This window comes from Mauremys mutica, chromosome 6 (genome assembly GCF_020497125.1).
Source record: "Mauremys mutica isolate MM-2020 ecotype Southern chromosome 6, ASM2049712v1, whole genome shotgun sequence".
NCBI classification, from domain to species: Eukaryota; Metazoa; Chordata; order Testudines; family Geoemydidae; genus Mauremys; species Mauremys mutica.
Genome location: NC_059077.1, coordinates 91,018,914 through 91,031,021, shown reverse-complemented (window position 1 = coordinate 91,031,021; position 12,108 = coordinate 91,018,914). Strand labels below are relative to the sequence as shown.

Sequence of the window (12,108 nt, the reverse complement as noted above, 5' to 3'; positions counted from 1 at the left end):
CTTAACATGGAGACACAAACAGTCCCCTTGGGTACACCGACCCATCTTGCCACTCAGGTGAGCCTACGTTTGTGATAGATGGTCCCTTACACCAAGTATCACAGCAATATTCTGGTTACTTCAGTCCCAAATTACTACACCTCTACCTCGACATAACACTGTCCTCGGGAGCCAAGAAACCTTACCGCGTTATAGGTGAAACCACGTTATAGCGAACTTTCTTTGATCCACTGGAGTGTGCAGCCCTGCCCCCCTGGAGCGCTGCTTTACTGTGTTATATCCGAATTCATGTTATATCAGGTCGCGTTATATCGGGGTAGAGGTGTAGTAATTTACCCCATGCCAACTGCACTTTAGATCTCACACCAAAGACAACACTTGTAGCCAATCCTGTAATAAACTATCTAAAGATTTATTATATACGAAAAAGGAAATGACAGTTATTTACATGGTTAAAGCAGGTAAACATAGATAACCACAGTTTCTTAAGATTCAAAAAGTCATAGAAATTTCAATAATAAGCAAGTGCTATAGGTCCCTTAGGGCTAACACTGTCTAAGCATTGGAGAGCTTTTGCTTACGCCCCCAGGGTCCAAACCACATGAAGATATGGTTCCTTATTAGGAGTTTTTATTCCCTTTCCCCCTTCTGCTCTGAGCTGCAGACTCAGCGGATGGGAGCAGGGCTGCCCAGAGGATTCAGGGGGCCTGGGGCAAAGCGAGGGAGCTGCGGCGCTTGTACTCATCCGGCAGCGGTCCGGGTCTTCGGCGGCATTTTGGCGGCGGGAGGCCCTTCAGTCGCTCCGCGTCTTCGGCAGCACTGAAGGGCCCCCGCCGCCGAAATGCCGCCGAAGACCTGGATCGCCACCAGGCCAGGGCTCATGGGGCCCCTGTGGGGCCCGGGGCAAATTGCCCCACTTGCCCCCTCCTCCCCCCAGCGACCCTGGATGGGAGGAAATCTCTTGAATCATTCGTCTTAATGGAGGGGTTGGGGGGAAAGAGTAACCAACAAAGTCTTTAGTCCTCCAACATTCCACACTAGTCCATCTAGTATCGGGGAGCCTTCCTTGATGGGCAGGACATAAAACCTTCTGTTGGAGACCAGCCTTTCACACTAGTCTGGCGATTTACACAGTTACAGAGGCTTACAATAGAAACACTCAAATGTTACCTTACAATATGAATACCGATATTGTAAGTGAGATTAGTGCAGGCAGCAACTCACAAGCATTCCATAACATCTAAACACTAAGCACACCCTTATCATTCTAATGCCTATTTTAACAATATTAACATATAGGTGAGCCAGACTGGTTCCAGCTCTGCATTTGTCAGTGTTCAGTGGAGACAAAGGGACCTTGGAATGAGCCGGCACCTGGCCTGTCAGCATCACAGAAGGGTGATCATGAAGCCTGGAATAGAGACATCCATAAGAAAAGGGAATTAAAGCAATTTCTTCTAAGTTAACTTGGCTGCTTGAACTGTCCCTGGCAGTAAAGCGGAAACGTTGCCTGCCAAAGGGGATCGTCAGCATTACTATTATTTGCTATGGTAGTGTCTAATCGAGTTCGCAGCCCCATTGTGCTAAGTGCTGTATGAACACGAGAGACCGTCTCTGGTCTAAACAGCTTACAATCTAAGCAAGCAAGATAGACAGACTGGTAAAAAGGAAGCATCATCATCCCCATCCTGAGGCAGCATGTACTGATGATGTGACTTGCCAAGGTCACATAGAAAGCCTGTAGCGGAACTGAAAACGCAACCCAGGTTCTCTAAGTCCTGTCCTTTCCCTTGACAATAAGGCCAGCCTTCCTTTCCAAAACATCTTATGCAAGTGATATGCTCAATCTCAGCCGAAAGATATGGTCCTACAGTCATTTGGTGGAGGTGGACCCACCTGTACATGGACTCATCCTTTATCTCTCTTTCTGCTTGATTATCCACAGCCACTGCTGGTTAACAAGATAGCAGCAAGAAACAGACGGTGAAATAATCAACAGAAGAAATTCTTCAATTATTTATTACCTAAAGAATTTCTAAACCATATTTTATTTATCTTTTTAGTTTTTCACCCCACTCTGTTTGAGCAGAGCTATGTCAAGATAGCAGATTTTTTAAAAAGTTAAATAGTCTATGACAGGGGTAGGCAACCTTTCAGACGTGGTGTGCCAAGTTCACTGTAATTTAAGGTTTGACGTGCCGGTAATACATTTTAACATTTTTAGAAGGTCTCTCTCTATAAATCTATATTATATAAATAAACTATTGTTGTATTTAAAGTAAATAAGGTTTTTTAAAATATAAGAAGCTTCATTTAAACAGAATTAAAATGCAGATCTTATCAGTTTAGTGTGATCCTTGCCCTCGCTTTTCCTTGCTGAGTTTTCCAATGTGGGCTCCAGCAGGGGGCGACTGAAGAGCGCTGGGTCGAGGCCAGGAGCAGAGCCCTGGGCTGGCTGCCGGTACCCCAGGCTGGCAGTGGGCTGAGCGGGGCCGGCGGCCGGAACCCCAGATCAGCAGCGGGATGAGCCGCTCAGCCCACCGCTGGCTCCACTCAGTCCGCTGCTGGTCTGGGGTTCCAGCAGGGGTGAAAGTAACTTAAATTTCTTACAGGTACTGTCATATTGCAACCCCTTCGGGGGGAGGAGCTCAGGGGCTGGGGATGTGTGGCTGTGGGGGGGAGCACTCAGGGCAGGGGGTTAAGGTGCGGGGGGCTCAGGGCAGGGGGTGGGGATGTGGATGATGCAGGAGTCAGGGCTGGGAGCATGGGGGGTGCGGGAATCAGGGTTGGGTGGCATGAGGGGCTCAAGGCAGGGGGTTGAGGTGTGTGTGTGGGGGGGGGGAAGTCCTGGAGGGGCAGGGGCTTGGGGCTGGCCTTAGACAGTCCCAGCTGCAGCCGGGTTACCTGGATGGTGAATGGGTCCCTGCCCCACGCTGTTCCTGTTCCTGCCAAGGGAGCTGTGGGCCAGCTGTGTGGGGGCATTGCATCAGCAGACAAATGGGGAGCAGCCGCCGAAGACCCCCTGGCCTGCCGCTCCCTTCCGCTTCCCCCCGAGGGGCCGCAGCTGTGCACGCCGCAGGGATGGCACTTGCCTGTAGTGCCCTGGTATCCAGCCACAGTGGCGAGAGAGGGGAAGCAGCACAGGCTGGGACGCGGACACCTCCACCGCACCTCCCGCCGGCCCCTTTCACTTGCCTGACTGCTTGCTGTTTAGTCTGGTGCACGGGGCCGCCAGCGCCAGCCTGCCGGAGAGTTCTGGCAGCCAGCAGGACTCCAGCTGGGAGCACGCCACGCGCCGTGCCTCCAGTCGCAGTGGAGCACCCTAGCATCAGCCAGCTCCGAGCGTGCACACTCCACCTTACTTTCACTTCTAGGGGTCGGCAGCCGGAACCCCAAAGCAGCGGCGGGCTGAGCGGGGCCGGCGGGCTGAGCGGGGCCGGCGGGCTGAGCGGGGCCGGCGGGCTGAGCGGGGCCGGCTCCAGACCCCAGCGCGCGCTTGGGGCGGTGTCCCGTGGGAGGGCGGCAGGCCGCTCCGGTGGACCTCCCGCAGGCGTGCCTGCGGAGGGTCCGCTGGTCCTCGCGGCTCCAGTGGAGCATCCGCAGGCATGCCTGCAGGAGGTCCACCGGAGCCGCGGGACCAGCAGACCCTCCGCAGGCACATCTGCAGGAGGTCCACTGGAGCCGCGGGACCGGCGACCGCCAGAGCGCCTCCCGCGGCATGCCGCCCTGCCTGGGGCGGCGCAAATCCTAGAGCCGCCCCTGGCGGCTGGGACCCCAGAGCGGCAGCGGGCTCAGCCCGCTGCTGGCCTGGAGTTCCGTCCACCAGCTCCTGCCAGCTGGGGTTCCAACTGCTGGCCCCGGTCAGCTGGCTGCCGGCCCAGGGTTCCATCCATCCAGGCCAGCAGCGGGCTGAGCGGGGCCAGCAGCGGGCTGAGCGGGGCCAGCGGCCGGGACCTCGGAGTGCCATTAAAAATCAGCTGGCGTGACACCATTGGCATGCGTGCCGTAGTCTGCCAACCCCTGGTCTACGACAACAACAGTCTATTTGGACTTGTTTCTACTTCTTAAAACAAGCACTTTCAAAACCCAAATTCAAGATGTAAAAACTGATTGATGGTGTGTGGTTTTTCCCCTGCTGTCTCTTCCAGCTCAAGAACATTCCCAGGGCGTGGGATAAGATTGTTTTAGTCATGGCATGATTTTGCAGCTGCAGGACAAAAGGACACTGCGGCATGTCTTTTGAGCAGTGAAAGACACATTATGAACATTAGTGTCAATTTTATTGTTACAGGCTGCACACATAATATTGATTTTCCAGGAAGCAGCAGGAAAGTTATACATTGGGCTAAAAATTAAAACACCATCACAGCCATAATTTTGGCTCCTTATAGAGAGATCTACAGTTATAAATACTCAACTGCCATGTAAATCTCATCATTGGTCTACAAAGACAAAGATAAATGGTAAAGAAAATAAATTCTATGGTGCCTTTGATCTTTAAATAAAAATAATTGCGTGATCAAAATAGCATGGGTTATTCTCCTTTAAAATTAAGCTTTATTCTTCCATTTTGTTTATTCTCAGTAACTCTCCATCTACCATGTGGTAGTGCTGCACTTGAGAGTACATCCCACTGTTGATTTTTACTATAGAAGTCATTAAGAGAAGTATCGGGTGGGAAAAATTAGAAAACTCAACTAGATAAATGTTCGCTAGAGCTGGTGCATGGAGAGATAACCTTGCATTGAACCTTAGCCCCTGGAAAATGATGTACAAAAGGGGAACTGAAAACAATTTGTTTGATTTTAAATTGTGGTTTGAGTTAGTTACCCACGTACCTCAGTCATATCATTAGAAGTTTACTGATCAACCAGTTAATATTTCAAGAGTTTATACACAGGTATTAACCTGTAACTGGAGCAAACATTTATCAATGTTGATAAATACAAAGTAATGCACATTGGAAAACATAATCCCAACTATACATACAAAATGATGGGGTCTAAATTAGCTGTTACTACTCAAGAAAGAGACCTTGAAGTCATTGTGGATAGTTCTCCTAAAACATCCACTCAATGTGCAGCAGCAGTCAAAAAAGCGAACAGAACGTTGGGAATCATTAAGAAAGGGATAGATAATAAGACAGAAAATACATACTGCCTCTATATAAATCCATGGTACGCCCACATCTTGAATACTGTGTGCAGATGTGGTCGCCCCATCTCAAAAAAGATATATTGGAATTGAGAAAGGTTCAGAAAAGAGCAACAAAAATGATTAGGGGTATGGAATGGCTTCCGTATGAGGAGAGATTAATAAGACTGGGACTTCTCAGCTTGGAAAAGAGATGACGAAGGGGGGATAAATCATGACTGGTGTGAAGAAAGTAAATAAGGAAGTGTTATTTACTCCTTCTCATAACACAAGAACTAGGGGTCACCAAATTAAATTAATAGGCAGCAGGTTTAAAACAAACAAAAAGGAAGTATTTTTTCACACAACTCACAGTCAACCCGTGGAACTCCTTGCCAAAGGATGTTGTGAAGGCCAAGACTATAACAGGGATCAAAAAAAGAACTAGATAAATTCATGGAGGATAGGTCCATCAATGGCTGTTAGCCAGCATGGGCAGGGATGGTGTCCCTAGACTCTGTTTGCCAGAAGCTGGGAATGGGCGACAGGGGATGGATCACTTGATAGTTACTTGTTCTGTTCATTCCCTCTTGGGCACCTGGCATTGGCCACTGTTGGAAGACAGGATACTGGGCTAGATGGACCTTTGGTTTGTCCTAATATGGCCATTCAGATGTTCTTAAGCACATGAAGACTTATGCCACTGGAAACAGAACAACCCACCTACCTCTAGCACAAGTTATTTTTGACCTTTTACTCTAAAGTACATTATAACCTCATTAAGATCTTCTTTGCTTTTTATTAAAAAGACCAATGACAGTGTTGTAAACTCACTTTTGTTATCTGAACATGCACTTTAAATTCTAAACCCCTTAAAATATAATACATGCATCATCCCCAATATCTCAGCAGAAGAGCCAAGATGTATGATCAATGCTGTTGGAAAGAAAAGCAAATAAGTGGATTGATGAGACATTGTCATCTGTAGTTTGATACTAGCTGAAGTTTGATAATAGAGACAAATTTCAAAGATGCAAAAATTATCAGTTGTACAAGTGTTTTTTTAAATTAGCCTACTTTTCTATTAACGAACATTTGTGTAAAACCAAGTTTGTTCCACTGGGCAACACACACATTCAGAGGACAGAGAAATGCAGAAAGAATTTGCCATTGCTTTCCAACACAGCTCCACAAGGTATTCAGAGAAACCACACAATCTGTTTATCAGCAAGTAAGGAGTGGCTGCAAAACTCAAACAGATTAGCATATAGGTGCAGCCATGAAACAGAGGAAAAGTTATAGTTTGTACAATACTAATAATGGGGTGGAACTGTTCCTAAATAGAGTGAAATTTGCATTTGGGAACTCTTCCAATAAGTAACTTGTATCTAAGTGTCCATTTTAAGGCCTTGTCCACAGTTAACTGTTTCATAAGAATTTCCCATTGTTGCAATACCACCACTGCAGCTCCAACCTGGGGACCTCTAGTATAGATGAGGTGCTGAAATCAATGTAGACACAGCCAAAAAGACTGTCTTGTCAATTCTGATTTCAGGTTTAGGTTTTGTATCAGCAAACTTCAAGACCCACAGGAATGTTTCCATAAGTTGGTCTTTAACAGAAGCTTTTTCTTTTCTTTTTTCTTTTCTTCTTCTTCTTTTTTAAATGTATAAATTAAGTTAACATTCCCCTACAGTGTATCCAATAAAAAAAATTGCAGCACCCTGGTGTAGGAGAACATGAAAATAACTGACTAGAAACAGACTACAAAACTAAACTGAAACTATCTGGTTCATTTACATCCTTGAAATGGAGTAAAATGCAAAAAGCAAAGAAATACCAAGAACAGGGAGACCTTAGATTTTTAAAAGCTTTCAGCTTAACCCTCTAACAAGTGTTATTTGTAATACACATCTCTTTTAAAATGTAGTATTTAATTGGTCAGTGCCAAATCGATGTATCCAGGGTTTTCAGTCGAAGATCTCAAGACTTTACATAGGCAACCATTTTTAATCATATTTTTTTCATAGCAACTTAAAGGATTTTACTTTACTGTTCATTTAACAAAAATAAATTCAATCCTGGAAATTGATTTACCTTAAATGTAAGAGACCTTTGATATTCAGTAGACAAAGCAATACTGAATGAAGTTCCGTAAAGAAATTAATGCTTTTCTTTTTCATCTTCAGGAGCTGTGAGATTTCCAACACAGATCTTAAGAAATGTGTTTTAAATATTTCAGGAGAAAAGTAATTAAGGAATAATCAGGCTGCAAAATATCGATTTAATTTGCTATTGTAGAGAGTATGCTCCATCTTATCTATTCAGTTCTTAAATCAGAAGTTTGCACAGAGTATTAAGTATTACTACTGAGGACACTTCCAAATTACCTGAAAATGGCCATACCAGTCAAGGAAAGCATACACATTTCCCTAGGGAAACAACATTCTGCATCTTTTACTTCAAAACACTATGTATTTTTAAAAGAGATTATTTTTGTATGAATGATTCCTCCTCACTGCAGATAACACAACTTTCTAGGTCTGTGTGCAGCTTTAAGGTAAATGTTTGTCTTTCGCAATTCCTCATTGACCAACTATTCATCACTTACCCTGGATGTTGCCAAAGGTTTGCATGTCTGCCCTCAGGAAGCAGTTCTCTCTTATTAAGGGGGGTAATGCCAATTGCAGCTTCTAGAATGGTTATATATTTCTTGTACCTCATTCTGCCACCAAGCTAAGTTACAATCAGTGTTCAGATGCAACATCTGAAGTCATCTCTCCTCAGAAATCCAAGCTTCTGCCTTTCTAAACGTGCTGCGCATTATAAACTGGAGTAATAAAAATAACTTTTTTGTGCGGGGGGGGGAGGGGAGAAGAGACTAAAATAAACTCCTGCCAGATTCCCCTGAAACGTCACTGTTACATAATTCAAACGATCTTTGAATAAAGCACTAATGAAAACGATTCAGAGACAATCATGGTTCTAAGCCTTGCCTGATAACGTACCCTCTCCAATTTACTAATCCTGAGCTAAATCTCTGAGGTTTATAATCTTCCAAGTACTAATAGAGTATTGGTGATTTCTCTCTCAGATCAACTCAAGGCCTAGTAAAGATGTATTCACAAAAGTTGATAGCGTTTCAGATACTTCAGAATAGAAGCACCTACCCTGTCTCTCTCTCTCACACACACACAAACCCCACAATATATGAGCTTATGTATGGTCTATTCAGCACAAAGTTGGAAGGCAAAGGAGATGTGTTCCCTTAAGTGGTGGTTACTTGTACAGAATTAAGCAAGCTAGAGACTCCACTATAATGCCATCTTTTATACCCTACACAGAACAAATGCCACCTCACACAACTATGGAAACCATTTTCCATTTATTGAAATTATTCCAACCAAGGTAAATTACTGCAGATACCAATACCTTCAGGTATGTTATAAGGGTAGAGAGAGCGGAGGGGGCATGATGGCGTTGTTTCATGTTAGATCGGGGTAGTGCCAAAGCCTGGAGGTAAAATTATCCAGGGGAAATCAAAGAATCATGTTTGACTCCAGAAAGACTTAAGGCTCTAACATTCTGTCTAATCTGTGTGGACGGACGGACACACACAGCGCGTTTGAGTGTAAGTGTATGCATGAGAGTGATTAGATCTTTATTTTAAAAAGGGGATAGGAGGAGGGGAAGTGTTGCCCTGAAGTCCTGGGCCAAAATCTTCCTTCCTCTCACTGTTATGCAGTGTGCCATGCCTAATAGTACCCTCTGTCCTTAAGATGCTTCCATTTCAATGGTATTGGATTTATATGGTCTGCACACCACTTTGGGATATTTCAGGACGGAGAGCATCTCTTACATTTATACATCATATTATTTATTGTACGGCCACTCCTACCTTCAATCTTAAATAATAAATCCTTGAATAGTCACTGCAAGATCTTTACTACTTATTATAGTAATTTCCAGCATTATTGGCATGTCTACAGAGCAGGGTTATATGCACTACAAGAGTGTGCTTTAGAAATCACACCAACTGGTTCATGAAGACCCTGCGGGTGTGTATTAGAAGTTCCTTAGCGTGCATTTATGTAGTGCATTGTGTTAACATGCACTTGGGATCTTCTAGTGCACACTAGCAGCAACTACATGGACCCATTAGTGCGCTTAGAAATCACACCTCCATAATGTGCATGAAGACTAGTCATGCTAAGTTGACTTTATCAGGTAGCCTTATTCATAGCACCACAAGATACACAAAGAAACTGAATACTGAAGACAAGTTTTAAGGTAGCACACAGTCTCAGGTGCATTATTAGATAGCAATTCATTGGATCAGTCTCACACAAACAAGACAAAATTCAACATCCATGGGTTTAGTAAGAGGCTACTAAAGATAATGGGCAGGTGGAAGCAATATAATTTTTTTCTTAACTAGCTATATAAATGCATAACCACACTATAATTGCATCTGAATATATTCACATGTGGAGAATATGAAGTGTGAAAATGTGTAATATTTTAGTCAAGTTTCTTGTAACATTAAAATAGCAACATGGAAATGAAATTGACACTGCAACAATGTTTTTTCTATATAAAGACCCTCCGCTGCTATGTTTGGTTTTAAAAATCAAAATCTTCAAAAAATTTAAGGCTCTAGATAGGTATATTTGTCTAGAATCAAACAGATTCTGTGGCAATTGAATTACATGCCCAATAGACAAAAAAGCACTTAACTACAACTTTAAACATCTGTATACAAAATATTAATAAGATCAGGAAAGTGAACTATTCCTAGAGTCTGTGAGAACAGCTAATGCCATGCTGTTTGCATGCATCCTGGACTTCTAATAGCTTTGGCAGCAATAGTGCCTTTGGGCTGATTCTGAGCTAAGACAGAATCAGAAAGTGAAATTGACTAGAAACTGACTAGTCTATTTTCACTGCCCCACCTAATGACTGAAATACAAGTAGTAAACAGCATAAATGGTGAAAAATAAACAAAACTGTAGAACTCCTCTCTGTTTGTATAGTCTACAGTAATATTAAAATGTACTCAAGTGAGGAAACTGATTTTCAAGTAGTATATAGGGTGAAATCCTGGCCCCATTTGAAGTCCATGGGAGTTTTGACATTGGGACTTGGACTTCATTCATGGACTTTTAATTGGAAAGTGTCCTTTTACTTAAGGAATGCTCTGGATAACAAGTTTCATTACAAACAGTTCCCAGGAAGCAATCTTCAAAAACCAAAGTCCTAAGCAAAGTGTAAAAAAATTTTGAAGTCTAAACTCCATCTCGGTCCAGAAGAGTTAGCCTTCAGCCTCCTGATTTACTATCAGCTCATCTTAGTCTGTATTGTGGATATTTTATGCCATTCCACTGGCACAAAATGGCCCTATGCTGGATATATTTGGCCATCACATTTTTTTTCCCACCTACAAGGGGAAATTCTGGTGGTAAAGGAGTGCTATGGAGATTTGGTCCCATCCCTTCTAGCTGCCAAGATAGGCATATGGCCATGAGCACCACTTCTAAGGGGCTGTGATCCAGGCAGGGTGGAGACATTCGCAGCTGGCACAAGTTAGAATGAAAGCCGAAGGACAGGCCTGGTGTACAGCCAGGATCTAGGCAGTATGGTTACAAGCTACTCCAACTGCTTCTTACTCATAGTTAAGTATCTGGTCCTATGAGTAAGCAACACTCATTTCAAATAAAGAAGACAGACTCAGATGTTACTAAATATTCTTCAGCTATAGGCAAAAATGGCAAAGGACATAGGCATCTAAAACAATTATTACATTCCTTATTTGCTCTGCAGAAACAATCCCTTCTGTAAAATAGTTTGAGATACAGCCATAGATAGGGATAAACCATATTCAACACCTGTTACAGAAAATGTGCTAGATCCCTCACACTACGAGTCAAACACACTTAATATAAATGGTGATGAGCAATTTGACCCTGTCTTCACTAACCATAGTCACAGCTTAACCATTTTAGTACCAGTTGAACTGCATGGCAGGGAGATAACTAACTGATAATATTAGCCACAGGTTATTTTCCCCAGTGCAGAAAGTGTCTTGGATACAAGACAAGATTCACTTCCTCACATACCCAAAATTAACAGCTTTTACTCTGAGCATGTATGGATTATAGAAACTAATCATGGAAGTGACAAAGAAACAAGCCATCTGGCCCACCTGCACCCTTGTTTCAGTATTAGACAAATAATTAAAAAAGAATGTTAAGGAATCTTTTTAAACTCTGTTTTTTAATAGTTACAAGTCAACATGGGTGCTCTCCCGTAACAATATGCACAGTGCTGATCATATTTAGCTAGACCTGTTGAAATAATGTGGGGGGAAAAGGGCATATCAAAAATCAGGGAAGGCACTGAAACAGAAGATGAGGGCCAGAAACTTCTTTGAATTATTTCATTTATTGGAAATGCTTTTGACCTCTTCTTAGAGAATGTCCCTAGCCTGAACAGCCCATATGGTCCCAGAGATTCTCAGAATCAGCTTATACAAAGTTGCACTAAGGAGGCTAGACACACCATGGCACAGCAAGTCAAATCTGCTGGCTATTAAGCAGAGATAGCTGATGAAGCAGATGCTAGAAGGAAGAGAGAGAAAACAGCCACTCTTTGTGTACAGCATCACTGCTAATGGCTACATGGAAGGGAGGTTTCTTGGCTGATTTCTCCAATCAGACCTCAAGGAGTAGCAAGTACCTTTCTTTTCAACATGACTACAGGAAACAGGCAGAGCAAATGTAAGCTATGTAGCATAAGCATGTGGAACCTTTGTTAGAGGAATGCACACATTACTGGAGTTCAGACTTAGTTTTTAAGACAATGTGGTCTAAATACTTTTTGGAATTAGTTTGTTTAGTGTGGTGGGTGAAGAATATAGATGAGTAACTCTCATTAGGAGAAGTATGAGCAGGAATGTGTGAATTAGTATGGGAAAAA

The 12,108-nt window shown here is 43.4% G+C and overlaps 1 protein-coding gene across 2 annotated transcripts in view; it reads right to left on the bottom strand.

The window, feature by feature from the left end:
• Nucleotides 1-12,108, bottom strand: part of TJP2 (tight junction protein 2) — a 90,986-nt gene that overhangs the window by 69,891 nt on the left and 8,987 nt on the right. The window lies entirely within an intron of this gene.